The 14,337-nt window shown below is 38.7% G+C and overlaps 1 long non-coding RNA gene across 1 annotated transcript in view; it reads left to right on the forward strand.

Moving 5' to 3' along the window:
- The first annotated feature begins 2,378 nt into the window (after window positions 1-2,378).
- The window catches only part of LOC121105357, a 43,051-nt gene continuing 31,092 nt past the window's right edge, over window positions 2,379-14,337 (forward strand). Inside the window, exons 1-2 of the long non-coding RNA XR_005837801.1 lie at window positions 2,379-2,524; window positions 2,925-3,032. This is a non-coding gene — a long non-coding RNA (uncharacterized LOC121105357). The remainder of the gene's footprint in view (window positions 2,525-2,924; window positions 3,033-14,337) is intronic.

Below are 14,337 nucleotides of genomic sequence, written 5' to 3' on the forward strand. Positions count from 1 at the left end.
TTAGCATTTTCAACAAAAAAAAGAGCTCAGTTTTTTTTTTGTTTTGTTTTAAGAGTTTAAGCAAAAATTGATATGAATGGGACAGTGCCAAACTGGAAGTGATTAGAAGTGCTTCCAAGATAAGTATTCCTAATTTTCTGTTTTGAAGCATTTATACATAAGCAACATTTTTAATAATTATAATGTCTGATATATTTTGGATGCTGTATTTTAAAACTATCCTATGATCATTTGGGCATACATAGATATTTGTGTGTGTGTGTGTGTGTGTGTGTATACACACGTATATAGTATATCACATAGATACCACGTATCTTTTGATCATTTTGAAAATTGATTCCGAAAACTTAGTTTTTAAATACATGTTTTGATGAATACTATAGGTCCATTAATAAAATTTATGTATTTATATTTGTGTTTAAGTACATGTAATACATATGCTTTGTCTCAGAGGGTTTCCTTTTAAAGATATATAGAAATATGTAAAACTAACAAATTTGCTTCTAAGGAGCACCATATTTTAAAAATATAAATAAATATGAAAAGTAATATAATAAACCATTGTTCAATTTATTGAATATGTATTAAATCTACCTTTCAAGTGAAATGACAGTGAACTTACATGGTTTCCTCATGACCTGTCATCCAAAAAATAAAAAATAAAAGAAGGAATAAGTTTTTGTTTAGTGCTGTGGTTGCCAGTCCCCAAATATCTGGGTGACCTTTTGGTGTTCTAGGGTTCAGTATCTGAGTAGGGGGCTCTACTTCCCTGTGCAAACATCCAGAAGAATTGACCTCATCCCTCATCTCTATGATTCCAGAGACTCTGAGCGTAGCATCAGTGGTCAAATTAAATTCTTCAGGTCAGGAGAAATTGCCAGTCCTCACAGGCATCCCCTAACAATCTTGAACAGTCTTTCATCAACCAGGAAAGTAGCATCACAGTTGCTAAAAGAGAAAAGTTTTTTCTAGGGGAAAAAGAAAAAATTCAATAGTGTCTACTTGATGCAGAAACAGAATATACATTGAAAAATAGTAAAATAATTAGTATCAACTTTAAGACAGAAAATATTTTGTATATGTTTCCATTTGTTTCTTGTTAAGAATCAAGTCAATTTATTGGGGGAAGAAATATATAAGTAATGAAGATAATTCATCTATTCATATTTACTAATTTATTTACTTAATTTAGCACACAGAGTCTTTTTGGATTTTATTTCCCAACAATTTCTAATGGGTTTTTAAGCTAGCTAAAGAAAAGACAATTCCTGGGAGAATTAAAGTCTTAAAAGTGAGACTCAAGACCAAAGAATCCATGAGTATATATACTTCCCTGCATTGCAACAAAAGCTATTGTTGACAAAAGCAATTTTGATAAAGACAAGTCTTTTCTCCTTTATTCCATTAGAAATTTTTCTCTCTAGGGATTTGAATCTCAGAGACCTGAAACAAAAGTGAAAGTAGACTTAATTCTTTCTGTATTTGTCTCTTTTTCTTCCTTCTTTTCATCCCAACCACCAAATATTTATGTTCTATGCACTGGGCTAGGTACCAGGGAACAAGATAAATAAGACATGGTCCCTGCTAATAAAGGCTTTATCATCTAGTGGGAAAGATAAAACGAAATAAAGTATTATAGGCTTTTTAATATAAGTATGTACCTCTAGGGAAAAGGAAAGAAGCGGTTAGTTATATGTGGGGAGATCTGACAAGTCTTCGTAGATAAAATGATGGTTGCAACGATTGTGAGCTTGTACTCACCAAGTGGACAAAGTGAGAAGAGTATTCTAGGTAGAAAAGTAAGAGACTTGAAACGATAGGTGCATGCAGTCTGGAGTTCATACTGCAGAAAATAGAAACCTATAGAAGGATTTCTTGTTTTGTTCTGTTTTAGTAATATCATTTTCACAGCTACGTGGAAGGTGGTTTGCAGGGAGGCCTGTGCAGATGGAAGGGGGTGGGGAGAGACTATTTCCACAGTCCATACTGATGAAGACCTTGAGACCAGAGCAGTGAAAACACTAAAAAAAATAGAGGAATGAGCACAAAATGAAGGTAAATCAAGGAGCTATCGAGAATTGTTTTAGAAGGCAAGCAGCCAAAATTCTTTACTTCCTTATAATAATTGTGTATCAGTGATCATTTAATTATATAAAAGATAAGAAAAGTTTTTCTCTGTAGTTCCTCTGTATAGTAGGGGGTTTTTTTTGGCAACATTTCTCTTCCTCCCTCACTTTGTCTTGTTGCTACTTGTATCTAACAAAGTTTATGCTGGGGAAGGGAATTTGGGCCATTTGGGGGAAAAAGAAATTCATTTCTTTGTATGTACCTTTATTCATTCAACAAACATTTATTCGGTACCTGCAGTGTGTCCCTGGGAATGGGACAAGAAAGTGACCTGATCCATGGCCCGGACTTGGAGATTTCACAGCGCAGTGGGGAGAGCATGGAGGAACCACTACATTCTGCTCGATGGAGGCATGTATGAACAGCAGAGGAACACAGAGGAAAGTCAGTGCTTAAGGTCAGACTTGAAAAATGAATAGTTTGCCATGGGGATAGGGAGCCAGACAGAATGAATACATTTTATATTCAAAATTTCAGACAAGTAAGAGGAACCTGGTTTGTTGAAGGAAGAATAAATGGTTCAGAACAACCTGGGCAACATGGTGAGAGATGAAACCATTCAAAGTAGGCAGGAGCCAGGTTATGGGGGGCCTGCAACAAGAAATATTCGAGAATCAGGATGTGCTCTGAATTGTGTGGGCAGAGAAAACAGAAGTAACTAACATGAGTTAAGCACGTCCTGGCTCAGTGATGAGTGCTTCGGGTACAGTATTTTGGCATGATGCACTGGGAAGAGCACAGTTTTGAAACTAAACAAACTTGAGTTTAGATCCCAAATCCTTTCTCTTCATTTTTAGAGCTGAGCCAATTAAGTTATTCAAACATCGATCATCTTCATAACGTTTCACGCGTAGCTTGCACGGCTGTTGTAAAGAACTGGTGTTCGCTGTAGAGGATCGGACATGGTAGGTATAGTCATATTGTTACTGTGAATAAACACTATGAGAGCTGAAATTCAAAGCCCTTCTTGATTCCAAAGAATGCACACAACACAGGCCTTAACCAGTCAGAATGTCACAGCCCCTTGGACTGCTTCGCTTAACAGTTGGTCTGTGACTCATGATGACCAAAGTTAACCCTGAGATCTGGTCAAACAAACTTTCTTTTTCTGCCACATTTGGAGCACTGAGAAGGTGAATCTAGAGATCCTTGTCACTGTTTGCAACCACGAGGCATGAAGTGGCCAAGATGTAAAGCTAAAATAAGAGGCAGAGTCAGGAAAGTGACAGTAAGTCCTGGGTCCGCTGGACCTAAAGTTAGCTCTGACTATGTACTTTTTTGGTAAAGGAGCTAAACAACAATAACCACAATAATAAAAATAACTTTTCTTTTGGCTTGGCCCAGATTGAAATAAGATTTCGGTCATTTATATCCAAGAACACTAATAAAGTTGGAATCAGTAACATAGATACTCCCTCTGGCATAGCGATAATGTAGGGATAGAGGGTTTGTAATCAATAAGGGAAAGAAATAGTATGAGACATTTCATGTAGATTGCTTGTTTTAGAAGCTGAACAAAAAGAAAAAAAATCTTAAAGAAGAAGGTGCAGTAGCTAGAGTGTAGACAGTTAAGGAAGTATTTATTCCCAAGATGGGAGAGACTTGAGCATATTTCTAGCCTACGGGAATGAGGCCAGTGGAAAGGAAAAGGTTGACAGTACTGAGAAGAGAGGGGATAATTAATGGAGGAAAGTCCAGGCAGGGGCAGGATGTGATGAATATTTCTGTTACCATGAAATCTCTAGTAAGGTCTAGTGTCTACTCAGATGATCAATTTGACTACGAGTGTTCTTTTTAAAGAGTGTTTTTACACTTTTTAAAAAGTGTTCTATTCAAAAAATTGTTTTAACTTCTTCAAGGCTAGTTATATTTTTATGTCTCCTCTAATCTCGCCGACTTTCCTCAATCATACGAAAGTGTGATGAAAGTACCCCACTTTCCCACCAAACACACACACACAAACAGAACTAAATTAAAACTCCCTATTCAAACTGATGAAGATTTTCACAGGTCCCAGGATAACTGAAGGCATCTCAACAGAGTCATTTCTGCAAGTTTTTAGGTTTTCTCTACTTTTTTTGTCTGCAATTTTGCACAATCTGATGCACAAAAACAATGGGAAAGAAGATTACGTCAAATGTATGAAAGAAATGGCAGGAATCCAATGGGAAAGACATGCCCTCCACATTTGGCAGGAGGAGGACAGGGAGGCAGTGGCTTTGTAAAGTGATGAGTCACACTTGAACAGAGGCTCTGGAAGGAATTAGTTCAAGAGAAGGCTGGAGAGCTCCCTGAAATGTATGAGTGCCTCGGGCCATTAGCTATATGTGTGTGATCTTAGCGAGACAAAAGAAACCCTGAGCTCTTCAGCCCCCTTCTCTGGAACCAGAGGAGGAAAATGTCCCTAGCTTCTCATGTCTCTGTGCCGTGTAGAAAATCACAGCCCTTTTTCTATTCTAGTGAGAAAACAGTTCGCAAGCCCTTTTTAGAAAACTTTATCTTGACCCAAAGTGTATCATATAGATTTTAAATTTCGTAAATGGATGTCTCGGAAGGAAAGATTGATCTGCTCAAGGGTCACTGGGCCACAGAATTAATGAGCATAAGACAGACTGGGCAAGAGATGGATGAGAGAGAAGAAACCTGTTTGTTTAACTCTGAATCAATCAACAAAAAACAAGCCACAGACTGGCAGCAAATGACTAGCAGATGGGCAAACCCCCAAACAACCAGGCAAAGAACAGAGCCAAATTTACATTTAAAGACGTACCTACTGAACACTGTGGTAAATATCAACTGTCACGTATCAGGAACCAAGAGTTCCCAGTTCTTGGGTTAGGAAACTCAGTATTTAATGTCTTAAGCAGGGATGGGCTTCTTGCAATAATGCTAAAAATAACTATAAATATATACATAAATCACAGCTATTCTTCTGTAGTAAAATTTCAGTTTTATAACAATGAATCCCATTTCGAGCTTGTGATATGGAAGAATATGACTCTTTGTTATACTCTTGGATGTTCAGATAGGACCAGAGAATAAAAAGAGGTAGGCTTTCATAGGCTGAATTATCAAAGTGTGACCTAAATCCCCACAAATTGCTTTTTTAAGGAAGTGCCATGAAATCAAGAAAATGTTCCAGTAGGTAATGCAACCAGGTTTGTCAGTTGGTTCGTGAAGTATTGGTTCATCAAGTGACGCTCTTTGTTTCTAAAGCATGAAGTAGAGAGATCAAGGAGCAGAGTGTTGGTTCCAGGCCTTGTAAAATGGAGCAGGAGCTGCTGGGCTTGAGGCGGTTGTGCAATGTTGTCAGAAGACAGCCGCAGCGTGCGCCAGAACATCAGCTCCTTTCTAGCTGCTAGAATATAAAGCTTACTCCTTTCTCATTTTGAAAGGCCAAAAGTACTTGAAATGAGATGGGACAGAGAGCCCTCCCAGTTCTGGGAACTTGAGTGATGTCCTTTCAGTCCAATTGTGATCCTTTCAGTCCAATTGTGATCAAATGATTTGAACGTTTCATTCTTCCACTTTCATTTTGCTTGGGAGAGTAACCTTGTCGCTAGATTGATGTAGAATAGAATTGAAATGTCCACAAACTGTGAACATCCCACCGTGTGACTAGCGTGGTGGCAGGAAAGCCAGTAATCTGAGGCCCTCGTTGACCTCCGAGGGGATGTCCTCTCACAGCAGTGGAGGTGTGAGGGCTTGTTTGGCGTTGACTTTTCAAAATTGCCTGAGAAGAGTGTTCTTTGTCTCTTGCCATTTGAAAGTTGCTGGAAGCTGTAGGTACATGAGAGCTGATTGTCTCCGGTCTCCCTTTGCAGGAAAATTCTTGGCTCTTGGCCTGGTTTACTTTACAGTTAGTGTTACCTCATTATTCTTCTTTTCCTCTGGTGTACTGCCTTGAAGAGCTTTTCCTGAATATGATTTTTCTGTCTCTCCCCTCAGAGTTGACCATGCCAAAACCTAATAGAGCACGTCAAAGTGCTGCCCTCAAGGATAATAGTGACTTTGCCTAAGCATCCCAGTCCATTATTAATGTCATACTTCTGAAGAGGCCTTTTCAAAGAGCCCAATCTGATATAGTTTCCTCATTCTACAAATTGAAAATCTGAGGCATACTTTTAAAATGGAAGAAAGTTGCAATTACAATGGTCGGGGGCCACAATCTTACAGTAGACGAAAGGAGCTGAGAATAGCATCTTTTCTGTGCCCAATCCTATGCTAGGTGCCAGGCTTTTGAAATGTGTCAGTTCTGATGCTCATGTTAACTTTCTAAATTAAATGGCATTGTTTTTATTTGCTGCTAAGTCCCAGGGTGAGGATTTGACCCCAAGCTCGTCTCCTTTCAAAAGTTTGGTCTCTGTCACCTCACACAGGGCTGCTTCCCAGTTGAAATAATACTGTTATTCCATTAAGTAGTATATTAAGTGTTCATGTACATGAAGTTCTGCATTTTATTACCTATCCTCACAAAAACCTTTGGTACTTAATAAGGATTAACCTTTTCTTACAGATGAAGAAACTGAGGTAAACTGAGGTGAAGCTTCGGTCAGGGGAGATCCTCTGACTTTCTACAAAGATTAATCACATTATGGGAAATAGGATTGAGGTCTTCTGTGTTGAAATGCTGTCATTTACATTAGATCACATCATCCGTTTTGGGTATTTATTTTGGGATAGACCCAACGCAGTTAAGATCAATGATATATGTATCAGGATTTCCACAAATAACTACATAATTTTACCTGATGTTACTAAGGCTGTAGGTGAGCAAGACTGTCATATGCTGAGGAGAAAAAAGAATTGTAAATTCCCTGAGGGCAGGGACCCTATATCCCTAACAATTAGCACAGTACCTGGGAAATAGGAGACATTCAATAAATAGTTACTGAGTGAATGGGGAAAAACTTAACATTGACACATTAATAGAGAGCTTGTTAGTGGGGACACACATAAAAAATGAATAGACAGCATTTGTTTGTAGGTGGAATTATAAAACTGCAACTTTTCAACTTGTCTGTGAAGCCTACTAATAAAAAAAGAGAGAGAATACCTCTTCTCAAAAGGCTTCACTGGGAAAATGTGGTCTGAGAAATGTTTTTTAATTTGAATATGTATATCACACCAAATTCACCTATACATGGACAATCCCACTACACGTACCAGTGAGGTATCTGTTTTTGGATACACTCAAAATGGCTTTATACCCCTACGAATTTGTTAGTTCTTCCAATCAATGATTAAAAATGTTTGAGTGCCTACAATGTCATGGTTCTCAATACTAGAAGTACAGTAGTAATCAAAATGGAGAAAAATTCTTCCCTCGTAGAACATACAGTCTAGTGTAGGAAGAGAGAATAAACAAGAAGTTAAATATATACTCTGTCCAATGGGGATAACAACAAATACAAATAAAACAGGATATGAAGTGTGTGTGTGTGTGTGTGTGTGTGTGTGTGTGTGCACGTGCATGCACGTGTGGACACACGCACACACACGCAGGTTTTAAAATACAGTGATGTAGGAGCCCTCATACATAAGATGATGTCTGTTCAAAAATATGAAGGAGGTAAGTGAGCTGTAGATACTCAGGAGGGTGAGAAAAACATTTTTGAAAATAGACTAGTAAGTACAAGGTCCCAAAGGCTGGAGTGTGCCTGTAACGTTGGGAGGAAGAAGGCTGGGGTCAGGACAGAGAGCATGGTATGCAATAAAGTCAGAGAGGAGAATGAATGTAAGATAGTGCCTTACAGACTATTGTAAGGGCTCAAAATCTCTGCACAGGAAACCATTAGTGGACTTTGAGCAGAAGAACATGATTCAATTTATCCTGTATCAGGATTACTCTGACTGCTTACTGTATTATGAATTGGCCAGGGGCAAGAGTGGAAGCTCTTAAAGTGGTCCAGGTGAGAGATGATGATGTTTTCCTGAGATAGTAACAGCGAAGTGGAAGAAGTGGCCATAATCTGGATATATATATTTGAAGGCAGAATTGCTAAGCTTTGTCAAGGAACTGGATATGGGGTAGAAGAGAAAGAGGTCTGTCAAGGATCATAGAGAGGTTTTTTTTTTCTGAGCAATGGGAAGGATTAAGTTTCCATTTACTCAGATGGGAAGGACTGTAGGGTGAGGAGGCTCAGGAGATGAGGAATTCAGTTTGCAGATGTTAAAGAGGCTGTTGGATATATGAGGCTGGAGCTCAGAGGAGATGTCCCTGCATGAAACAGAGATTGGAAGGTTGTCGACTTCCAGAAGTATTTACAGACCTGAGATGGAATGAACTCACCTGAGCAAGTACTGTTCATTTCATGATTGAGCATAAACAAAGATGGAGTCTGCACTCCCATGTTTATTGCAATGTTATTCACAATAGCCAAGATATGGAAGCAACCTAAGTGTCCAGCTATGGTTGCATCATACATGTATGTGTGTATATATATGTATATATATCATATCACGTACACACACACACACGCGCGCACGCGCAATGGAATATTATTCAGCCATGAGAAGGAAGGAAATCCTGCCATTTACCACAGCATGGATAGATCTGAGGACATTATGCTAAGTGAAATAAGCCAGACAGGGAAAGACAAATACTGCAAGGCATCACTCATAAGTAGAATCTTAAAATGAAAACAAAACAAAAAAAAAAACAGTTGAAGTCATAGAATAGAAAAATGGGGTGGAGGCTAAGGGAAATAGGCAGAAGAGGAAAGAAAAAAAAAAAAAAGACTTAGAGCACCCAGTGAAGTAGGAGAAAAAACAGGAGAACTCACTATCTGAAAGTCAAGTAATGAAAAGTATACTAAGGAGGATTAATTAATGGTGCCACATGTTGCTGGACAACCATGGAAGATGAGAGTAGAGAACGGATCAAGAGCTTTAACAGGGAGATTGTTCATGACCTCAACAAGAGCTGTTTCAATAGAGAGATGATCCCCAAAAGACTGGATTGGATTGGATTGAATTGGATTAAATAGAGCATGGAGACGAAAAATTGAAGGTAAAGATATACAGTTTATATTTCAGTAAGTGCAGAGAATTGGGTAGGACAGAGATGACTGGAATAAGGAGGGGATCAGGTTGCATACTCTGATGGCATGAGATTCTACTCGGGGTGGGTTAGGGAAGAGAGAGGGACGAAAGACAGGAAGGGTCAACATGAAGAGCCCCTAGCAGCCTCCACACCTAGGGGTAGTAAGGTGTAGAAGAGAAACTAGCCATCATGCTAGGGGGCTGAGTGGGAGTTTGTGCCATTAGGAAGGAGGCATTTTTTTAGTTGGAGTGAAAAAGGTGAAGGGAAACTTCGAGATATATTTGAAGACATAGGGTATTTTCCTGCTTAGCCCAGAGGACTTAGCAGAATGGTTTTAGGAACCGGAGAATGGCAGGAGATGAGGTTAGGTTAGGAGATAGAGCCATACAGGTTTGGGGTCTCAGAGATGGGTAATAACCTAGGAGTCAAGGGCTTCTTATGACTGACAGAAATAACATTAATAGATATAAGTTTAATAGAATTAAATTTGGTAGTCTTAAAGCAAATTATAGAGATAAGGTTGTGAGACTATTGGAGATGAAGGAGGAGGAGATGGGAGTATTGCCTGAAGAATGAAGAACACTGGGCATTCTATTACGTGATATCTGTAAATGCCAAATATTTCCTTCTCTTTCAGGGTGGTTTATTTTTAGGCTTTTCCCTGACTCTGATCTTATGCTGTGCTATAACAGTCACTAAATAAATATCTGTTGAAAAAAAGAGTCTAAGAATGAATATGTGATTCTAGAAGATGACAAAGGGCTGAATGAGACTTCATTCTAGAGGGGATGGAATAACTTGGGGTAGACCAGGACTGTTAGTAAGAATAACTAGAAAAGCCCGGTAAAATGGTGTGATCTGTTTGATGGTGTCAGAGGCTGTTGAGGAAATAAACCCCGGGGGCACTGGTTTGGGAGGCTGAGATTTGGAATGTACCAGTCACATGGCTGATTTTCTCCTTAGGAGAATTAGGACAATTCCTGGATTCTGGGGCCGCATAGGGTTGAAGACAGCAAACTAACTGGTGTTCGATGTCTGATAGTTCTCGAGATGTCTGGTGATTTCCCCTTTTCGTGGATGTACAGTCACCTGAGTGAATAAGCAAAGGTCCCTTTGGGAAAGGACTATGGGAACAGCCGCAGTAAACCCTTCCATGCTATTACAGGGTCCCTTGTCCTTGGGATCCCTAGGACCCAGTCAGTGGGTTCCAAACCTGAAAATTATCTCCATTCTGAAAACCAGGCAAAGAATTATGATGTTTTCTTGGCAATTTCCCTCATCTTCCTACCCTCCCCTGTTCTCGCTCTCTTGTTGCTGTTGTCATTATTGACTTTGAGCTGAACCTTTGCTCGCTACCCACTTCTCTTTCTCATGGGGACACCATACTCCATCGATCATTTGCACTGTTCCCTGCAGGTCAAGCCTCCGGGGCTGCTCTTCATCTCCCTCTCAGAGCTTTCTGGTGTTAGGATCATTGCAGGCTGATCTTAATGCCTTTCCTGCTCTCTAGGAGCTGGTCCCTTCAGTATGGGCTGCTTTGGTTGCTCTCGGATGCTACCATTTAGTTTTTGTTTGTATTTTATTCAGCTTATTGAGTTATTCTAGATGGCAAATTTCATCTGATATCAGCAATTCAGTCATAGATGAGTCACAGAATCTTTAGTTTAAAAACTATGAATTAATAAATACCCTTTGCCCTTGGGAGACCCACTACCCTTTTAGCTCTTGACATTCAAATCCACCCACACAGAAGCAAATTAACATTTTCTTCCTAAAGAGAAAATGCATTCTTTACAATATTTTTCTCACCGTTGTCTCATGTCCCTGCTATACTGTGCTGCTTTTATCTTGTAATAAGATAGGCTTTGGCCGTTTTGAAATACAGTTGTTGGGATTTCTGTGTTTGAGGCAAGTCGTCAAGTGTAATATTTTAAAACACTGATAAAAGTATATGTATGTTTGTATGTTGGGAAGGAAGCTGGTGGAAGGGTTCTGGAGACAGCTGGTTCCTTAGCTACTGTCTTCCTGGGAAAACCTGGGGGTAAACTAATATTTTAATTGAAACTATTTCACTACGTCAGATCTATTGTTTATCTTCTTTTCTTGAATGAAAAGTGGCATGTGTTACATTAGCAAATATATCAGAAAAGAAAAGCATCAAAGGGTATACTTGAAATCTTTTTGAATGTATGACTCATAAAGCAAACTATTCTAATTATGGTTAACATCACATGGCATTTCTGAAAACCTGAACTCTAGTTTGCAGAGTTAAAAATAATTTGCTGTGAATGTGTATTTCAGATAAACAGTTGCTCATGTGCTCGGATTTTGTATTGTGTGCGTGTGTGTGTGTGTGTGTGTGTGTGTGTATATATGCTTTTTAAAAATATTTGTTTATTTATTTTAGGGAGAGAGTTAGTGCGTGAGTGAGCACGAGCACGGTGGGGAGGGGCCGAGGGAGAGGGAGAGAGTCTTAAGCAGACTTCGAGCTGAGCACAATCCAATTTGGGGCTTGATCTCATGATCCTGAGATGAAAGCAAGAGTCGGATGCTTAACCGACCGTGCCACCCAGGCGCCCCATCAGCACCTGCTTTTTAAAGCTTTTCTTTTTTGGTAATTTATCAGTTTTTATTCCTGTTCATTAACATTTTATTGCTATATAATTGCTCTCCTTTTCTATTTCCAATAGGAAAGAGTATACATTACACATTCTATTTTTCAGGATAACAATGAGAAATTAGTTAACATACGTCAATTTTCTTTTAAAACTCTGAATTCATAATGACAATAACTATCACTTGTAATACATTTTTAATCTTCACAGCAATTCTGCGATACAGATCTTATTCTCATTTCACAGATGTAGAAATTACAAGTCAGAGTTTAATACCAGTTTAAGGTTACATGCGTATCAGCGGAAGAGTCATCAGGAGTTAAAACCATTTTTTAGTACATGTAGCAGCTCTTGGTTATCCATCAAACACTAACCTACATTCTTCTGTGAAGGAATTTTGCAGATGTGATTAGACCTGCTAATCAGTTAAATTGGTTGAACAGGAGATGATCTTGTATGGGCCTGAATCAATTCTTTGGAAGTCCTTTAAAATATGCTCAGGGCTTCTCTGAGTGGAGAGCCTCCCACCTGTGGTCATTAGCCTCCCCTCCTGCCCCAGGGTTCCAGCTCGCTCATGACATTCTTTTCCTGACTGCTTGCCCCACAGGCCCTCCACTTGTGTAGCCAGTTGCCACAATTACATAAACAAAAAGGCATATATTTGCTTATAGATATGATCGCCCACTGGTCTCCTGCTCTGGTTGAACCTTGACTAATACTGTTGCCTTCACTGCAAATCTGATACTTGAGCCTGAACTTTGTTTGTATTCAGAATAGAAATGTGGGGAGGAAACAGTGAGTTTAAAAATAGGGTGGAGGGAGAGAGGAGCCCGGAGTAGAGTCTTTATTGTTATATCTTTATACCTCGATGTTGAAACACAGTTTCTACAAAGAATTCTTTTGCTGTCATTCGAATGACTCATGTTCAACAACTTTTGATGTCTTTTCTAAAATTACATGCTATTGAAAACATATAACTAGTAGATATCAGTCTTGGATTAGTAACACTAGGAGGTATGACATAGCAACATTTTTCAGTGTAAACCCTTGAATTTGAATCCAGAAGTTTTGGATTACAGGGGGAAAGTTTTGCTGTTCTTAAATGTGTACGAGAGAATTCTCCACAGATTTGTGTAAACAGTACTTTTCTGCAGAGCACTCTCTTATAACCTGCTCACTAGTATCCAAGCAAAACAAATTTCTCTTTTAATTAATGAATATTGGAATACAAAATACCTGAAAAAAATATTTTTATTGACTTAATGTTTGTGTCTGCCTCAAATTCATACGTTGAAGCCTTAACCCCCCCCCCCCCCCAGTGTGGCTGTTATGGCAATGGAGCTCTTAAAAGTAGTCAGGGCTTCATTCTTATGACCTCATTTAACCTTAATCCAATAGAATTGATGTCCTTGTAAGGAAGAGAGACCAGAGTGCTCGCTCACTCTCCTTCAGTGGACAAGGAAGAGGGTATGTGGGCCCACAGTGAGAAGGTGAGCACCTATACACCAACAGGACAGGCCTCAGAATAAATCCTACCTTGCTGACCCCTTGGTCTTGGACTTCTGGCCTCCACAACATTGAGAAATAAATTTCTGTTGTTTAAGCCACCCAGTCTATGGTATGGCACCCTGAGCAGATTAAGAAAAATACTAAACATATAACATTTCACTAAGAATCAGTTAATAAATAAATTGTACGTTCTTAACTATCTCAAAAAGTGTAGACCACAGAAAGATTTTAAACTTGTGATTTTCTTAAGACCATCATTTTAAGCTATATGAAGTGCGTGCAGACAATGCAGTAAGCCTAAGAAAATTGGAAGAAAAAAAATAGCAGGTTTTGCAATTTCCCGTCTTCAATATAGGATCCATCTTCTTGTCGATCTCTGATCCAAATAATGAGGGAAACAGTAGATTTCTTTCTGTATTTCTGAGGTGGTTAGCTGTGTTTTTGCTGTGTGTCTCTTAAAAAGCAAGTATACAAGTATATGATATGATCTGGTGCTCTCACTGAGAGAATGTAATGAAGGAAAAAGACCCAAATCATCCCTTTCACTTTAGGGACTGTAGAAAATTCTAATCCAATTCCCACAAGATGGAGAATCTCAAAACGTTAACTCACTTTTTTATGTCCAAAGAGGAAAAAAAAAAAAAGTGTCTCCTAAGACTATGTAGCAAAATCCAAGTTAATTATACTTTCATAAAATATTCTTCCTATTCCAGCGTTTATCCTTTTATTTGAAAATTATCTCTGACTTCCAGACTGGTTAGGGCAGGTTTCATGGCACACGCTTATGTAAAAATTGTCATTAAGAATGATTTAATGCATGAACATTTAAGAGTATATGTGGAGAAGTAGTTGATTAAATAGAATAAACATTAGAATTGTTTAAAACCTAAATGTCATGAAAGTCTCTATTTTAAAATACATTTTCTGAAAAACTCATTTATGATAAATTCACATTTTGGCTCATCAGCATTACATTTAAAACACATGTGCACACACACACACACACACATTCAAGCTATTTGACTTCTCTTTTTTTCCCTA

This window comes from Ursus maritimus, unplaced genomic scaffold (assembly GCF_017311325.1).
Source record: "Ursus maritimus isolate PB19 unplaced genomic scaffold, ASM1731132v1 scaffold_26, whole genome shotgun sequence".
Classification (NCBI taxonomy): Eukaryota; Metazoa; Chordata; class Mammalia; order Carnivora; family Ursidae; genus Ursus; species Ursus maritimus.